At 38.8% G+C, this 12,350-nt stretch overlaps 1 protein-coding gene across 4 annotated transcripts in view; it reads right to left on the reverse strand.

Moving 5' to 3' along the window:
• Positions 1-12,350, reverse strand: part of IMMP1L (inner mitochondrial membrane peptidase subunit 1) — a 31,194-nt gene that overhangs the window by 13,424 nt on the left and 5,420 nt on the right. The window contains exons 1-2 of one of the 4 annotated variants that reach the window (XM_053389939.1): positions 3,885-3,908; positions 1,001-1,111 (exon numbers count right to left, since the gene is read on the reverse strand). The exons of 2 other annotated variants lie outside the window; for them this stretch is intronic. The gene's annotated coding sequence lies outside the window, so the exon portion shown is untranslated. Of the gene's footprint in view, positions 1-953; positions 1,112-3,884; positions 3,909-12,350 lie in introns of those variants that run through there. One more of the 4 variants, XM_053389930.1, reaches the window with a different exon arrangement.

A 12,350-nucleotide genomic window follows, 5' to 3' on the forward strand; every position in this document is an offset into this window, starting at 1 on the left:
TGAAAGAGATTTGGGCTATTTGTGTTTGGGTAACAAATGGTATATCTTACTAATCAGTTTCTGGGTGTTGAGATTTGTTATACAAGAATCAAACGCTTAAACATTATAAGGATGGCTGAATTTAGCATGTTACAATATATCTGAGTTGAAAATATAAAAAAACCCAACCTACTGAGTGAAAACCTTTCATGAGAGGGTTAATTGTTCATATAGAATTATATGGTCATTGATCATCCCTCTGTAAATTGTTATGATATTGGATCCCCCATATATCCTTAAGTTTCATTCATTTTGAAAGATGGGTGTCAAATGTGCACTCAATCTGGTACCATCCCAATATGGTATCCGCCAGACCCAGTCTAGATACAGTGGTACCTTGGCTTACGAACTTAAACAGTTCCGGAAGTCCGTTCTTAAACCAAAGCGTTCTTAAACCCAGGTGTGCTTTCCCATAGCAGCGGGGGACTCAATTTACAAGTGGAACACACTCAACAGAAAGCGGAACATGTTCTGCTTCCAAGGCAAAATTCACAAACCAAAACACCTGCTTCCGGGTTTGCAGCGTTCTTAATCCAAGTTGTTCATAAAGTAAGCTGTTCTTAAACCAAGGTACCACTGTATTCAAAACACAGAGGTGGTTCTGATGGGACAGAATCACAACACTAGCTTTCTGGCAGGTGTGCTGCCACTGCTGACCTGGAAGTAGAGGGCGAGGCGAAGGGAAGATCAGTGTAGTGCAAGTGCAACAACTGGAGTATTAGTTTTACCCAACTACTTCACCTGCACCACACATCACACCTCGCTCTTTCCCTCTTGGTAAGAGGCAGTGACACACCTGCCAGGAAACTAGCATTGCACCTCCACCCCACAAGGCAAGCTGCTTCTGTTATTATTTTGGATAATAGGCAATATAATAGATATGTGCCAGAAACATGAAGAGAAATACACATTACCCATTTCTTATAGAATATGTTTCCCTAACCCTACTGGAAGTTCTCACATCTCACTGTGGAATAGCTTTTGCCTCCTTTGTAGCCTCATCACATTGCTGGCTCACAGTCACATTAAGACTTATCAAGATTCTCTTGTGTTAGTTCCATTTAATGCGTTCCTATGAGAAAACAAAGTGCTTATTTCTGGGTGTCAAATGCATCAATTGAATATAGAAGAAAATTCTAAAACTTATATATGGAAATTAGATGACAACTGAAGCAAAACACATTAACACAATAACAGAAGCACAGTTGTCAAGAGAAAAACATTAATTAGCTCTCCACCTATCCAGTATCCCTATATCCATTTGTGGAGATATTTAAAATTTTAGGAAAGACAGAAAAAGCTTTAAATGATTGTGCAGCTAATTCCAGTGTTGGGATAGGAAAATTACTTTCATATTTACCGTAAACGCAAAAATTCAACTATAATGAGAAACAGAAGCCTATAGAGATGGTGGTTTTATTGTTGTTGTTTTTTCTTTAGTCAAAACTGACTTCTTGGCTGTTCTTGTTTTTAATTGTTTTCCATACTTGTCTGCTTTCCAAGCTGTTATCCTCCATGGGGTGCAATCTCTAGAATACTGTACCTAAGTATATCAAGGATTTAGCAGTCTCACTATAAGCTATTAATGCACTATTCAACAGTAACAGGCACAGAGAAACTATTTCAGTAACACGCTGGAATTGCTAACCCGCTATTCACAAAGTTGATATGTAAGGCATACCATTGGCAAAACCTTAAAATAAATTATCTTCCTTTTTGATGTATGCAGCGCCAGGAATATGGACAAAAGGGCACACGTAAATTGAAACGGGAACAGCTGTATTCTGAACTAATTATGCTTTCAATCATAGTTTACTCAGAAGCCACAGAAAAAGTGTTGCACTTTAATCAACCCAGGAAATTATAAGACTATGGGTAAAACCTTGATGTCAGAGGCCAAAATGCTGTGAGTTTAAAACATTTTTTGTGGGTAGTAAAAGAAAGATTGAGTGTCAGCAGATCACTCAGTGTCATAGGACAGGTGGGAATTAATGACCACAAAGTATCTAGCAGGAGCTACAGTAACAAAGTCTCTCCTGCAATAATTGCTAGAATGGCCTCCTCGGTTAAAGAGCAATTTGAGCCTGAAAGAAATTGCTTGGTTGTCTAGTTCAAACACAAGATGACTATAACAAGAGACAGAAAGGCCCAGACACCTGCGGAGAGCATGAGAAAACACAGACATAAGAATGTTAGGTGGTAAGCACTACATAAAATAAATATTTCATATGAAAACTTTTGGAAACCAACACTCAAGAACATGTGTAATGCAAGGAAAATATTGAAGTTAAAGCTCTGGCACAGATCTCATGAGGGCTCTTTGTCCAATTTTCTACTCATATATATGGGCCATTTCTTGTGAAATGATTTCATTTGATATTAAATTAGTCTGAGTGTTATAGTGCTTATTACACCAGGCTTATTACAGAAACTGAGTCCTCCTCCTAAGGATGTCATTAAAGCATACAGTATGCTCTAAATATACAAAGCAGGCAGACTGCCCACTGTTCCATTCACAAAGTGTTAGGTTTTGACCATACCATGCTTTTAATAGCAGAAGAGAGAGTGCTTCAACATAATGGAGAGGTCGGGTAACTTTCCAAAGCCCTCCAAATATAAAAAGGGTGAGGTTTCCTATATCTTTACAAGAATGTGCTGAGCAATGGAAGGAAAGAGGGTGAGAGAGAGATGAAGAGAAATTGTCATGTCAAAATTTATCAGGTGGAATGGGACAATACTGAAAGGAGAAGGGAAAATGGATACAGTACCAGGATATGGTGGTCCTATGCTGACCCATGAGAGTGCAGGTGGTGACCATTTTGTGCAGGGGTTCCGCTCCTGACCCTTGTGCGCATCGGCAGAGCACACATGAGCCAAACCCAACTCACCCAGCCCCTCCAGCCCCGTTTTCAGGCTACTTCCAGGTCAGCAGCGTCAAACACGTGCTTGAACATGCTGATTAGTAACAATGTTAAGTCAAGTGCTTCTGGCCACTAGAATCTATTTTGCGGGGATGAGCTGTAATACACACTAATAGATAGAAGTCAGCTGTGCAGAATATATATATATATATATATATATATATATATATATATATATATATATATATATATATTCTGGGAGGCACAACTTTGTATTGTTTCAACAGACCTTTTAACTGAAGCTCCTGAGACTACAAAGAGTTTCTGGTCTTCGAACAAAGTGGTTATCCAACATAATGAAGCACTGTGCTTCAGTTACAGTACTTGTAAATTTACATTAGAAGGCGTATATTAGTGGCATTTCCCTGAAAAAATATTCTTCACACATTTCCTAAACAGTACTGCCTTAATTATAAAGAGATTAATGTAATACTTCAAGATGTTTAACCATTTGTCACACTATACACTTGTCTGCAGGTAAATACAGCAAGTATAGACACCTATGCAACAAGAGTACTATTTGAACTACATACCACCAACTTTCATATATCTACAACCATGGGCATAAACATTCCTTCAGCCAAAATCTGTGTGGTGCACTGTGGAGAGAAGTTCACAAAATTGCGCAATCTTGTGCTAGGCTGCAAAACAGTTCAAAAGGTACGGTATATTACCTCTGTGCTCCCTTGAAAAAAACAGTTTGTGTGGTTCTCTAGATCATGCCTATGCAGCATGGTAATTTGTGTGTGTGCAGATTTCTTTTCAAGTGTGGGCCTTTATGGAGTGCAGCCTTAATTGCTTATGGCTAATTCATGACACTGATATGTACTATGCGATAACTCACTGTCAAGGCTTCATTCAAGAAATATAAACTGATGTGGGAAGACACTTATTCAGATTTGTGGTATAAAATACACATTTTACCTGATACTTTTCATCCAGTCCAAAGTCAAATCTGAAATATAAATACAAGAATCTTTGCATTTTTCATTACCCGATTCCACCCCCACCCCGTGTTTATAAAATTAATCACAGCTAGCAGGGTAGAAATCGCTGTGAGCTTCATGAATGACATCCAAGAGATGGGAAAGGATTAGTTCACAGTTGCTGCCAGTTATAGCGCCAGGTGGCTTTTTCTGCAGCGAAGGTGTTAGCGATAATCCCATTACGCTGGTACTAAATCTTGCAGACATCAAAATTATCACCAAGGTTCCTTTTCATCCCATCCTTTCCAAATGACTGGAAGTCGCTTCACCTGAAAGAAGTCAAATCCACATGCAGCTGCTGTTTTAGCAGCCAGCAGACTCCCCGAGAATGCCAATCGTGATCCAATTTCGCTGTGCTGGTGGCCCCTATTCCCTGTCCAATAATACATCTGTTAAAAAATCCTACAGCTACAAATCAAGTTTAATCCTACCAGGGACCTCATGTTGGTCTTGTCTTCCAAAAAGGCAGCAGGTTCTGCTGTCTATCTCTGCTAGTGTCTGGGGAATACCCTTTAAATCTCAGTCCTACTTAGAAGAATAAGCTAAGGATCACAAAACATAACCTTAAAAACCCCGATATGACTATATTCTGACCCAGAGGCATTCATTCTAGGTGAAGATTAGAACTTTGCATAATAAGATTACACAGCAAGTGAATGATATCAAGGGACTATCCATATGCAGCCGCCTGGTTTTCTATAGAGAGCCTGTGCTCTGCAATATGCAGTGTAGACGAAACAGAGCTTTGCCTTTCTAGATGAAGTAAAATAGATTCACATAAATTAGTTGGCCATTTCCAGATTCCTAAATCCCCTATTACATCTTTTATTGACAGCTCCTGTGAGGATAGCACAATCATTATTTCTTTTTTGCTGTTGGCTTCTGAAACAATGGAGCTCTCTAAGTGAAATGTACATGGACTGTGTGTGGAAATTAACATCTTGTTTGCTGTAATCTTGGATTACAATTGACATTGTGCATAATAAAAGCAGGAAACATGGATAGAATTATCCTCTTCCTGAAACCAAAGGCTTTCTCAAATTCATGAAATAAATAGTGTAAGATAAGAATTTTTAAAATGTTGTTGCCGTTCATAAATAATCGTTAAACCAATTAAATACACAACTAAGTAAGCCAAATATTTTTAAATTTAATATACACTCAAATCCTCCCTGTTAATTAATCATGTTTGCTGTGGACACATAAATTTATCAATAAGCTTACTGATTATGAACATTTTTGTTTCTGTGCTGTCTTACTTAGGGTACCTGATTATAACTACGGTACTTTCTTCTTAATAAATTCCAACTGAAATCAATGAAAAGTACATATACATGTGCTTATTGCACCTTGACGTTTATGTGAGTTGTTGAATTTTGAGATATATCAATCCATCTTTTTTTCTGGAAAAATAAAGAAGTCAATACTTTATTGATTTTAACTCATTATTAGAAAAACAAGCTCCATGCACATACAAAATGGAAGGGCCCAAATGTTTTTATCATCTGTGTCACCAGTTTCACATTTTAGGATTAATACTTGAAATGTAAAGATACATTTATACATGTTCTGCATGGTAAGATATCAGCCATAAACAGGCTAAATACATATTGCAAGATTGCAAATAAACAAGGTTGTACAATCCCACACCACAGCAAAATTTGAAGACGTGTAAGAACCATCTAAGTTGCCATATGTCCATATTGTACTGGAAGAAGCAAAAAGTCAAGCCTTCCTTGAAATGTAACTACAGAAGAGGTCTGAAATGTAAGTAGCCTTCAGAATCATTCACCAGTTTGCTGAAGAAAGGGATTTCCTGCTACGTGTTTGTTTCAAAATTCTTCCTCAATCCGCTTTCCAAAATCTTTATTCATGAAACTGCTTCTGTATTGCTGGTATCATGACATACATCTGTAACTAATGGCTATCAATATGTAAGTGAGAATTATTTACCGCTTCTCTGGAAATTAGTAGTCCTAAAGCTGTCTGAGCGCACGGAGCACAGGTGCTAGACATGGTGTCATTTTGCATGCAAGGGTCATTTTCGTAGGGGCAGTCAACACAGATACGTGTTTTCTTTTGGTGTTGAGCTGAAAGTTTTTGGTCATCAGCTTTTGCCTTGAAAGTAAGAGGCTAGGTTCATAAGGGCTTTTGGAATCTGAGGAGGGGGTACCTAAGGTTTTTGAGTGGTGGGAGTTACCAGTTGGAGGGTACTTAAGTTCTTATAAGTCCTTTCCTCTCCCATTTTTACTGCTGCAAAAGCTCACTGTGGCAGCCACTTTCCATCTGCCACCCTTCAAATGTGGAAAGAAGCTACATGATGATGTAACCTCATTAGAAGGGTTATGGCAGGGGAACAACCACTTCCATCAGGGACTGCCTCCACAATGTCCACTGGAATTACAGTGCATCAAGACATAGCATTGTTCTGGGACATTCTGCAGGGAGGGAGAATGGCTGCTCGTAGGCAGCTGCCACAAAGATCTCTGCTGAAAAGGTCTTTTCACAACTTTAGGACCCAGTATCCACTCCTAGCCTAAAACTCACTCCCCTCCCCCAGCCCTGATTTTCAAAAAAAACTTCAAAAGCAAAGTGAACCCATCGGGGATATCCAACCCATTCCAGGGTGTGCTTTGTGCCCAGGAGATCCAATTCACACAGAAAGTTTCTGCATGAAGATGAGGGCTTCCCCAATGGCTTAAATGTCAGGATCTTCTCTGCACATGTATGCTTGTTAGATGTGTAGAGTTTATTGTCATTTAAGTCAATAGGAAACTGGTATTACCGTATTTTTCGCTCTATAAGATGCACCAGACCATAAGATGCACCTAGTTTTTGGAGGAGGAAAACAAGGGGGGGGGGAATTCTGAATCTCAGAAGCGAGAACAAAAAGAGGGATCGCTGTGCAACAAAAGCAGTGATCCCTCTTACTGTTCTGGCTTCTGTGATAGCTGCGCAGCTTCATTTGCTCCATAAGATGCACACACATTTCCCCTTACTTTTTAGGAGGGAAAAAGTGAGTCTTATAGAGCAAAAAATACGGTATATGTACTGCCCGTATGAAGGATGGGTAGAAATTATTGAAAGTTGTAAATAATAGGCAGAGAATTTGCCCAAACTATTATATTTTGTATACATTTTATGACACTACATACTTTTTCTACATAAATTCTCAACACATATTTTTCCAACCATCTTTAAATATCTAACACCCATGTCTATGTATACACTTTTGGATGAAAGCCCCATTGCTTTCTATGGACCTAGCTACTTAGACAAAAACTGGGATGCATATGACCAGAGTAATAGTGTATGGAATCACATTAGATAATTAACACTCCATTAATACTCATTTGAGGCTGTTGCATTTATGTGACAAATAATAGAAATCAATATTTAATCACATGGCTATATTTTCCTCTATTTTTGGATAAGCAATACAAATACACAGTTTCTAAACATGAATAGATGAGTGCAATGATATTCAGTCTAAGTTAATCCCCAGACATCTAAATCCATGAATAAAAAATCATCAGGTTTAAATACACTGAGCCTATTAAGCAAGAACAAAAGCATATGCACAAAAGAGCTTTTAATATATTTCAAAGCCCACAAGAGCCATGGTCTCATTAAAATTATAAATTACTCAAACATGGAATGAAGATTCAAACTGCAGTGCAGCTAAGCAGATTACAGAAAACCTCGCGTTCCATATGATAACACACCATGGCCCTCCCAGATGGGGGCCTGGAACAAAAAAGGCCATCACTGCAGCTAGGGAAAACCACCTTGTGATCTCTGGTTTCTGTTCAGCAGATGACAGCCAAATAATATGTTGATTATTCTGTTTGTGCTACTAAGCTTGTAAGATGGCATAAAAGCGATATGATCTATTGTGAACTCAATGCTAATGTGTTGCTCTACTCATCAATGATATACTGAATGTATTTGGAAACAATCTTTTATCTTTTAGGCCACTTTTTAAATGCATGAAATAAAATAAAAGGCAGCACCAAACATTATTAAATATGATGTTTTTAAGTAAAAGAGAAGGGGGAAACCTGGCATAGCAAAGACAAACAAGCCTCAGTCATCGCTTTGTGATGTCAGAGGTCCTATTTCTATTGTATTTAATGGGGTTTGGATCAAGCCCTTCACAAGCCAAGTACAGCCAACTTTTTCTACATCAGTATCATGTTAAAAAATTGAACGCCTGAACTTAAAAGCAACAATACAGCTTTAACTTTGAATGGTCATATAAGTGTGTGTGTGTGTGTGTATATATAGATATAGATATAGATATAGATATAGATATATGACCATTTATATATATATGCATATTTAAAAATTTACAAAAGGAAAAAATGTTTTGAGTCTCTGCCATTTCGTTTATAGCAGTACCTGTTGATATGACTACTTACTATCTTTATATCATATAATTTGTGTTTCCTGGTACAGAAGTACTGATAGCCTTCTAATAACTAATCAGAGTTATGTAGCAGAATAGAGTTTGACTGTTGCCATATTTGTTTCTGAGACTAAGACCTGGCATATCAAGAGGTCATAAAGAAAACAGTTGTCATATTTAAGGAAAAGCCATTCTGAAGAACTACTGACCTCTTCCATTGCTTCCAAAATGTTAATGAGCAAGTGAAACAGGATTCACAGATGTTTCTTATTTTCAGTCAGATGCACACAAGACCCACAAATGCAATTTGTGTCGTTGGTTAAATGAAAGTAGATATGAACTATGTTTCGAACAATAACATTGCTAGGTGATAGTAAATTACTTCCTACAAATCCCTCTTCAAAACTCAAGTCTCTGGGAAGCCCTTGGAACAACACCCAAGTCCCAGGAAACCAAGGTCAGACCTATCATTAGGCAGAGTGAAGCAAGTGCCTCAGGCAACTAATCTGGAGGGGGGGCAGTAAAGGCAGCCCCCCCAGGTTTTTCCATTGAGCCTTCTGGCTGTGCCCTTCAGTCATAACACCCCCATAAATAGCTGGCTGCCTTCAGGTATACTTAAATAAAATCCACTGTCAGTCCAATTGGCTTCTGTACACAGAATGGGGAAGAAGGTCCCCTCTTGTCCTTTTATTGGTAGCAAAATGTTTAGGACCAGCCTTGCAACTTGTTGTTAAGTATGCCAAGGTACATGTAATCAGTATAACTGCAATATTCGTCTCCTGTTTACCATGCCACCTCGTACCTTTCCCTATAACAAATAGATGCAATTAGCTACCCGAAACAAAGGAACGTTTCCTTATACTTAACTTTGAGCACTAATTTCTCATCCTCAACATACTGGATCCTAACAAACTTTCAACTCATGGAATTGAGTTCAGTTCATTGAAAAGGGCTTTCCTGTCTCCCCTGTTCCTCTGTAACCCTCGGCCATAGCTGTCAACTTTCAGATTTGAAAATAAGGCATTAGCAGCCTCGAAAATAAGTGATCAGCAGCCTCACCTGTCCCGGGGACAGTCTACGGGATATCTAACAATCCGGGATAGCAGTGGGAAGCAACGGGAAATGGCACTGGAATAAGGGAATTTCACGCCAAAAAAGGGAAGGTTGACAGCTATGCCCTCGGCATGCATACACCCTGAACATTTAGGGATGAAGATCCCTCTAAAATAGTGTGGCACCCCGCCCTAATCTTTCATGGGTTCCATGTGCTTACCCAGGGTTTGTGTTTCCTTTGGAATGAGGTGCAGTGGAGACTGTGCTGTCTTTATGATACATGGTTCATTTACACATATATAAAACCAGAGTCTACAATGGAGGGGTTCACAGCATTAAAGGGTCTTCCTTCTCCCATAGCTGCAGCCTTGGATTCAAACAGTTCTCAAACATTGCTCTGACTCTCTCTCCAGCTGACAACTTTACTTCCAGGTCACATCACTCCAACTCCACTCTAAACTCAGGTTTTGCCCTTCTAACTATGAGTTGAGGGAGGGGCCTCACCCATTTGCTATCTCACATAGAGCTCCTTTCCCTTGTTTCCCTTAATTGTCCATCAAACAGGCTATGACCTCAATACAGGAAGCTAGCCTGGGTTATATTTTAACACTTGCTGGATCCAGAGGTTAGAAGGATTTCGCATACAGCCTACTTCCCTCCCACCCACCCCCACAAAGCCCTCATAATTTTAGAATGGAATGTGGCACCCAGGATAACTGCAGAATAAGAAGGGGTGAGTTGCTGTGACACCTCCCCCCAGCCAATTGCGATGGTCATGGGGCACACAGTGGGAGAAAAAAGGGGGGGGACTCCATTGTGCAAGTGGAAGTCCTTGTGAAGGGCTTCCACTAATGGGGCTGCTTAGGCAAATCCCACACCAGGATATTAAGTATTTCTAAATAAATAAACACTACTCATTTTAATGGAATTTATTTCCAAGTTAGGTATCATTAGGACTACACCCTTGATGTAGTTTATGTGCTTCCTTAATCTTTGCACTAGTACAAGTCATGCATTATCTCTTCCATTTGCTCTGTGTATGTTTTCCTGTTTCAAATATGTACACCTTTTCTGTTTTGAATATGCACAGTACACATTAGAAGTGCTGCCTACCAATGACAAATATTATCTGAGCAAGAACTCTATAAACCTTGGAAAAACCCATATGCATAATGACCTGTGCTGTCCTGCAGTAAAATTTTATAGCCTGTTTTTTCAAAGATACTGAACTTACTGAATAATGGCAGATAACACAGTACATTCAGCTGCTAGTTCAAGCATTAGTAAAGCAAACACGGTGGAAGAAATGCCTTACATCCTGGGATCTTAAATTTTTCAAGGTCTTGAAAACACTATCACTGTATTGGTTGTAATTCATAAAAATAACTATTTAGAGGACTGTTTATGGGATTGTTCTCAGAGATAATTTGTTTGGTCGAAATTCATCTGAGTGATCATCAGACAATGAAAACGTCTTTTGGTTTTCACTGACGTGTTAACAGAAAGCAAATTTCCTTCAGCTTAGATATTTCTAACATTGTTTAACACTTTTTTTCTTCTCAGATCGAAGATGATTAAAGCATGCTATAATTTAGACTCCTGGTACAGACTTTTAAAAAGTGTAAATACTATTGTGAGATATTTCTGTTGGAATTCAAACTGAAATTGGCATTGCTCGTCAGAAGCAAAGAATTCCTCATGGGGGGAAAACTTATACAAGACTTGCCCATATTTGAAAAGATGTTGCTACTGAGTAACCAGCAATATTTTTTCTCCCTGAGTTGAAACAGTCAAATAAAAATATAAAACATTATGTGATTTAAAAAAACCACACATAAAAACACATTACAATCATAATCAGTTCAAAACAGTAGCAAACTATTGGGATACTAACTCTCAACAGTCCAACCAAAAGGTATGTCTATGTCTTCAGTTGATATCAGAAGACTGCTAATGAGGGTGCCAACCGCATCCCCCAGGAGAGAGTACCACAGCCAGGAGACCACAACACAGAATGCTTTTACCCATATTCCTGTACAACATGCTATTGCCTATAGATGGGACTCAAAGAAAGGACTTCCCTGAAGAATCACAGCTCAGGTTGGCAGATATTGGGAGGGGTGTTCCTTTTAGTCCTTGGGTCCTAAGCCATTTAAGGTTTTATATACTAGTGTCAACACAATGAGTTGGTTCTGGTGATTAACAGGTCACCAGAGCAGCTATATAATCCCATTTTTCTGCCCCACTTAATAACATTGCAGCTGTGTTCTGTTCCAGCTTCAGCTTCTGGATCATTTTCACAGATATTTCTACACAGAGTGCATTGCAGTAGACCAATCATGTAGTCGCTAGAGCATGAATAACTGACGTCTGACTATCCCTGTTCAGGAGTGGACCAAGTCAGCAAACCAGCAGAAGCCAGAAACGTGTGGGAAGCAACACTCTCACTATGTCCCCGATGCGTAATATCTGCTGCGGAAGAGCATAGCAGCCTGGGGCACTCATAGCACTACCTTAACATGTCACTGCTGAAACCGGTACACAGATTGATTCCATTCACAGTATTTCCTTAAACAGTAAAAATCAATGGGTGGTAGTCAACCATGTTTTACTTAGAGTAGATCCATAAAATTTTCAATGGGTCTACTCTGAGTAAAACACAGTTGAACACCACCCAAAGCTTCTGCAAATGACATTTTCCTTCCTCACAGAACATCATTCCAATTTAAAGTAGGACATAAGCTGTAAACTTTACCATTTCTTGGTAAAGAAATGGTACCATTTCTTGGAGCAAATTTAATTTCTTGGAGCAAAAGAAATTGCTCCCTTAGATGTCTTTCTCCCTCCCATCTCTTCTATTTATTTATTTATTTATTTAATTCATTAACTAAAATTTCATACCATTTAACTGTAAATAAGACCACTAAGCGGATATGTCAGCCT

This window comes from Podarcis raffonei, chromosome 1, assembly GCF_027172205.1.
Source record: "Podarcis raffonei isolate rPodRaf1 chromosome 1, rPodRaf1.pri, whole genome shotgun sequence".
NCBI lineage: Eukaryota > Metazoa > Chordata > Lepidosauria > Squamata > Lacertidae > Podarcis > Podarcis raffonei.